General features: G+C 39.4%; 1 pseudogene across 1 annotated transcript; it reads left to right on the top strand.

Moving 5' to 3' along the window:
• Window positions 1-374: 374 nt before the first annotated feature.
• On the top strand, window positions 375-3,092 carry LOC309969289 (glyceraldehyde-3-phosphate dehydrogenase-like; annotated as a pseudogene). The gene has a single exon. The product of its transcript is annotated as a glyceraldehyde-3-phosphate dehydrogenase-like (transcript).
• Window positions 3,093-7,014: the final 3,922 nt, after the last annotated feature.

Raw genomic sequence — 7,014 nt, 5'->3', positions numbered from 1 at the left:
AAGTTGAAATTATGAAAACTATAATGTCTGAGATAAAAATACATTAGATGGATGAATAGAACACTAGACATGGCAGAAGATTAGTGAATTTTAATACATAGTAATAGAAACTATCCAAAATAAAACACCTAGAGAAAAAAGGCTAATAATAATAATAATGACATGGCATCAGTGAGCTGTGAGATGACTTCAAGCGACCTAATATTTCTATATATGTAACCTGAGGGAAGAAGACAGGAAAAAATATTTGAAGGAAAAAATTAACTGAAACATTTCTAAATTTGATAAAAACAATAAATCCATAGATCTAAGATAATTAACTCCAAGCACTATAAACATAAAGAAACTATACCAAGCCCTCTGGTCTTCCCCATCCAACAGAAAGCACAAGAGAGACCAAGATTGAACCTGGGCCCTCGGCAGTGAAAGCACAGAGTCCTAACCACTGGACCACCAGGGAATTCCCAAGACAGCTGCATCTTCTTGTGCAGTGCCAGCCGTGTCACTGAGACATGATGGTGAAGGCTGGAGTAGACGAATACAGCTGTATTGGGTGCCTGGTCACCAGGACTACTTTTTTTTTTTTTTAATAAATTAATTAATTAATTTATTTTTGGCTGCTTTGGGTCTTTGTTCCTGTGCGTGGGCTTTCTCTACTTGTGGCGAGCGGGGCCTTCTCTTGTTGCAGAGCATGGGCTCCAGGTGCTCGGGCTTCAGTAGTTGTGGCGCACGGGCTTAGCTGCTCCTTGGCATGTGGGATCTTGCCGGACCAGGGCTTGAACCTGTGTCCCCTGCATTAGCAGGCAGATTCCCAACCACTGAGCCACCAGGGAAGTCCCACCAGGACTACTTTTAACTCTGGCAAAGTAGATAATGTCTCCATCAATGACCCCTTCATTGACCTCAACTACATGGTCAACATGTTCCAGTATGATTCCACCCATGGCAAATTCAATGGCAGAAAGATGAGAATGGGAAGCTTGTCATCAATGGAAGGCTCATCTCCATCTTTCAGGAGTAAGATCCCACCAACATCAAATAGGATGATACTGGTGCCAAATATGTTGTGGAGTCCACTGGTGTCTTCATGTATCATGGAGAAGGCTGGGGCTCATTTTAAGGGTGGAGCCAGAAGGGTCATCATTTCTGCTCCTTCTGCTGATGCCCCCATGTATGTCATGGGCATGAACCATGAGAAATATGACAACTCACTCAAGATTGTCAGCAATGCCTACTGCATCACCAATTGCTTGCCCCCGCTCCCCTCAGCCAACATCATTCATGACAACTTTGGTATCATGGAGGGACTCACACCCACAGTCTATGCCATCACTGCCCCCCAGAAGACAGTGGATAGCTCCTCTGGGAAGCTGTGGTGTGATGGTCATGGGGCTGCCCAGCACATTATCCCAGCTTCTACTGGTGCTGCCAAGGCTGTAGGCAAGGTCATCCCTGAGCTGAATGGGAAGCTCACTGGCGTGGCCTCTCATGTCCCCACCCACAGTGTGTTGGTTCTGGATCTGACCTCCATTTGGAGAAAGTTGCCAAATATGATGACATCAAGAAGGTGGTAAAGCAGGTATCAAAGGGTCAGTTAAGGGCATCCTGGGCTACATTAAGGACCAGATTGTCTCCTGAGTCTTTAACAGTGACACCCACTCTTCCACCTTTGATGCTAGGGCTGGCACTGCTCTCAATGACCACTTTATCAAGCTCATTTTCTGGTATGACAATGCATCTGACTATAGCAACAGGGGGATGAACCTTATGGTCCACATGGCCTCCAAAGAGTAAGAGTCCCTGGACCATCAGCCCTACTAAGAACGCGAGAGGAAGAGAGAGGTCCTCAGCTGCTGGGGAGTCCTTGCCTCAACTCAGTCTCCCAAGACTCTGAGAATCTCTCGTTCTTGACAGTTTCCAAGAACAAGAAACTGTGACCCCATCACAGTTGGGGCTCTCCCAAGCCCTACTTTGGAGGACTCCTACTTTGTCATGTACCATCAATAAAGTACTCTCTACTCAGCCAAGAAAAAAAAAAAGAAAAAGGAAAAAAAAAACCTATACCAAAGTATATCAAAATTGTTTTTAAAAAGTGATAAGGAGAATTCTCAACCTTTCTGTGGTTTGGGGTTGCTGTCTGCCTCATAAAGCAAAGTAGAGGGTTTGTCTTCTGGGAAGACAAAAGTCGTCTTTTCCTCTGAAAAAGGCTCTTACATAGTTGGCTTTGGCATCTTCCAGGAATAGGAGGGCAGGGATTGAGGCCTCATGAGTCTGGGATTTCAGTTGGGATAGAGAGAGAAGACAGTGGTTATAACCAGAAAGTCAGAGTTGGGTGTCATTACCTCCAGAACTCATCACTATTAACTCAGCCTGGACTTCATAAGTCATAGAAGTGGATTCCTTAATAAAATACTAGTTTCCAAAAAAAAAAAAAAAGTGATAAAGAGAGAGACTTAAAAGCAGCCTAAGAAAAAAAGACACACTACATACAAACAGACAAAAATAAGGATAGCAGATTTTTTTTTTGTCAGAAACAATGCAAGTGTACCCGTTATACCTGGGTTAATACTTCTGGGAAAGTTGAAACTCAGTTACGTAACAGTATTGAGCAAACTTGACTTAAGAAGATGACTCTTTCAGTAGGGTCTTTCTTTGACTTATTTGATTCTGATTGGTTTGGGTCTTGGGGACCATGGCTTCAAAGTACACTCCAAACACTGGGAATTCTCCTGCTTATAGTTATCATAAAAATCCCCCTGGTGCATTATATTCTCTCAAAAGCTTTGAAATGCGTGTTCACAGCTGTTAAATGTCAAGCAAATGATCTCCCTAAGACTGGGATGTCAGAAAAGGAACAAGGAGAATGACCACTTTAAGGATTAGGAAACTGGAACCATGACCTGTGAATGTCACAGGGATTAAACAAAACATTAAGGTCTGTGGATACCACACCAAGCATCCATAGATACATAGTTCAGAGTGGCACTAATACCTTAAATTTTGATCACATCTCTCAGGGTGAGAGTTTGATCAAAAGGGGGGAATTGTTAAAAAGAAGTAACAAGCCCAAAATGGAGTTATTTGCCCCCAGGACAGCAAACCAAGACTTAATTGTACTTTCAACCTCTCCCAGGAATGTGGTTTTTAAATAAATACCTTAAATTTCCTAATTAGCACTAATCAGTGAGGCAATCTGCATAATGAGACCCCCCCACCCCACCCTTCCTTTCCCGGCCAAAGAAGATGACCTGGCCTGAAACAATTCTTTTTTTCATTTTGCTAGTAACCTCCTTGCCCCACCGTCCTTTTGCCTCTAAAAGCCTTCCCCTCTGGGCCTCCTTCTAGTTCCTAGATAGAATGCTACCTGACTCATGAATCACCTAATAAAGACAATCAGACCTTCAAAAAGATACATAGTGGCTGAATGGATAAAAAGCCAAGATCTGTTGTCTACCAGAAACTCACTTTAGATTCAAGGACACACATAGGCTGAAAGTGAAGTGATGAAAAAAGATATTTCATGCAAATGTTAACCAAAACAAAGCAGAAGTGGCTATATTTAAATCACACAAAGCTGACTTTTAGCCAGAAACTGTCACTAGAGACAAAGAAGATCATTACATAATGATAAAAGGGTCATTCAATAGGAAGATAGAGCAATTGTAAACATATATGCACCCAGCATCAAATCACCAAAGTATGTAAATCAAATATTGGCAGATCTGAAAGGAGAAATTGAGAGAAACACAATAATAGTAGGAGACTTTAATACAGGACTTGCAATAATGGATAAAACATTGAGGACTTCCCTGGTGGCACAGTGGTTAAGAATTCACCTGCCAATGCAGGGGATGAGGGTTCGAGCCCTGGTCTAGGAAGATCCCACATGCCACGGAGCAACTAAGCCCGTGTGCCACAACTAAGCCCATGCTCTGCAACAAGAGAAGCCACCGCAATGAGAAGCCGGCGCACCACAATGAAGAGTAGCCCCTGCTTGCCGCAACTAGAGAAAGCCTGCGCGCAGCAACAAAGACCCAATGCAGCCAAAAATTAATAAATAAATAAAATCTACGTTTTAAAAAAACAAAAACCATTGAGACAGAAATCAATTTAAAACATCTGTGGATCTGGGCAACATTATAAAAAATGGATCTAAAAGATATATACAAAACTTTTTGCCCAATAGCAGAATAATTTACATTTTTCTCAAGCAATCACAGAACTTTCTCCAGGATAGATGACATGTATGTCACAGTAGAGTCTTAATGAATTGAAGAATATGGAAATCACACCAAGATTTTCTGAACAAAATGAAACTAGAAATCAACTGAATCACAAAAATAGGAGAATCCACAAATATGTGGAAACTAAGTAACACAACCTTAACCACTGAGTCAAAAAGGAAATCAAGAGAATTGGTGACCACAAAATTTGAATTTGAGAATATATATAACTAACCTCTTCTCTCCAAGTTTTTCAAGTGAAACTAGGCTTATCACAAGGCAAGTAATATCCATGATTTATGACTTATTAACTGTGACTAAAGGCAAATTATACTCCTACATAAAACATAAGTATCTCTCATGTGAAACATTTACTAAACTCTTAGGAGTATTGATTTATAAAATGAGAAGGAAAGAAAAAAGAAACAAGGCAAGCAAGAAGACAGTGGAGCCAAGTCTTTAAAATACAGACAGGAAAAATAAATATCAACCTAAAATGTTTTACCCAAGAAAAATAACTTTCAGAAATGAAAACTAACCCACATGGGATAAAATTAGAGATCAATGACAAAAAGAAATTTAGAAAATTCACAGATATGTAGAAATTAAGCAACAACTCTGAAATCACAGCAGAAATCACACACACAAAAAAAGAAAACAAAACAATACAAAACAAGAAAATAAAGAAGAAATCACAAGGGAAATTAGAAAATACCTTGAAATAAATGAAAATGAATACACAACATACCAAAACTTATGGGATGCAGCTATACCAGTGCTTAGAGGGACATTTATAGCTGTAAATACCTATATTATAAAACAAGAAAGATCTCAAATCAATAACCTAACCTTCCACCTTAAGACACTGGAAAAGGAAGAGCAAACTAAGTCTAAAACAAGGAGTGGTAAGGAAATAATAAAAATTAGAATGTAAATTAGTGAAATAGAGGATAGAAAAACAGAGAAAATCAATAAACCAAAAGCTGTTTTGTTTTTTTTTAAAGATCAACAAAATTGACAAACCTTTAGTTAGAACTATCAAGAAAAAAAAAAGGGGACTTCCCGGGTGGCCCAGTGGTTAAGAATCCACCCTCCAGTGCGGGGGACAGGGGTTCGAGCCCTGGTCTGGGAAAATTCTACATGCTGCAGAGCAACTGAGCCTGCGTGCCACAACTACTGAAGCCCACGTGTCTGGAGCCCATGTTCAGCAGCAAGGGAAGCCACCACAATGAGAAGCCTGCACACCGCAACGAAGAGTAGCTCCCACTCGCCACAGCTAGAGAAAGCCCTGTGTGCAGTGACGAAGACCCAATGACCCAATGCAGCCATAAATAAATAAATTTAAAAAGACAAAAAAAAGACTCAATTACTAGAATCAGAAATGAAAGAGGTAACATTCTTACTGACATTACAGAAATAAAAAAGATTAAAAAGAAATACTATGAACATTATATACCAATAAATTAGATACCAATAAATGGACAAATTCCTAGAAAGAAACAAACCATTGAAACTGACGTAAGAAGAAACAATCTGTAAAGACCTATAACAAGTAAAGACATCGAAATATTAACTTAAAAAATTACCTACAGGCTCAGATGTCTTCACTGATGAATTCTACCAAATATTTAAAAAAGAACTAATATCAATATTTTCATAAACTCTTCCAGAAAGTAGAAAAGGAGGGAACACTTCTCAATTCATTCTATCAGGCAGAATTACCCTGATACCAAAACCAAAGAAATCACAAGAAAACTACAGACCCATATCTCTTAGGAATATGGATGCAAAAATCCTTAACAAAATATTAGCAAACTGAATCCAGCAACATATAAAAAGAATTACACCATGACCATGACCAAGTGGGAGTTATCCCAGGAACGTTGCAAGGTTGGTTAAATATCCAAATATCAATTAATGTAATATACTTTATCAATAGCATTTTTAAGAAGCACATGATTATCTCAAAAGATGCAGAACAAAACAAAACAAAAAAAAGCATTTGACACAATCTAAAACCCACTTATAATTTAAAAACAAACAAACAGGGCTTCCCTGGTGGCGCAGTGGTTGGGAGTCCGCCTGCCGATGCAGGGGACGCAGGTTTGCGCCCCGGTCCAGGAGGATTCCACATGCCGCGGAGCGGCTGGGCCCGTGAGCCATGGCCGCTGAGCCTGCGCGTCCAGAGCCTGTGCTCCGCAACGGGAAAGGCCCGCGTACCGCAAACAAACAAACAAATTAGGAATAGAAGGGAATTGCCTCAACCCAATCAAGGACAACTACAAAAAACCCACAGCTCACATCCTTAATATGATGTTAATACTTTCATAGTTGGTGCTTTCTTCCTAAGATCAGGATGTCTGCTCTCACTATTTCTAATCAGAATTGTACTAGAAGTTCTAGTCAGGGCAATTAGAAACAGAAATAAAAGGCATCAAGATTAGAAAGGAAGAAATAAAAGTACCTGTATTTGCAGATGACATCATTTTGTATATAGAAAGTCCTAAGATATCCACACACACATCCACAAAAATACTATTAGAACTAATAAGCAAGTTCAGGAAGGTTTCAGGGTAAAAGATCAATATGCAAAAATCAATTGTATTTCTATATATTAATCAACAATCTGAAAATAAAATTAAGAAAACAATTCCATTTACAATAGTATCAAAAAGAATAAAATACTTAAGAATAAATTTAACAGAAGAAATGAGAAACATTAGAAAACAGTGTTGGAAGAAATTAAAGAAGGTCTAAATAAATGGAAAAACATCCCATGTTCATGGATCAG

This window comes from Leucopleurus acutus (genome assembly GCF_964270905.1).
Source record: "Leucopleurus acutus genome assembly, chromosome: 1".
Classification (NCBI taxonomy): Eukaryota; Metazoa; Chordata; class Mammalia; order Artiodactyla; family Delphinidae; genus Leucopleurus; species Leucopleurus acutus.
This window is presented reverse-complemented; position numbering and strand designations above follow the sequence as displayed.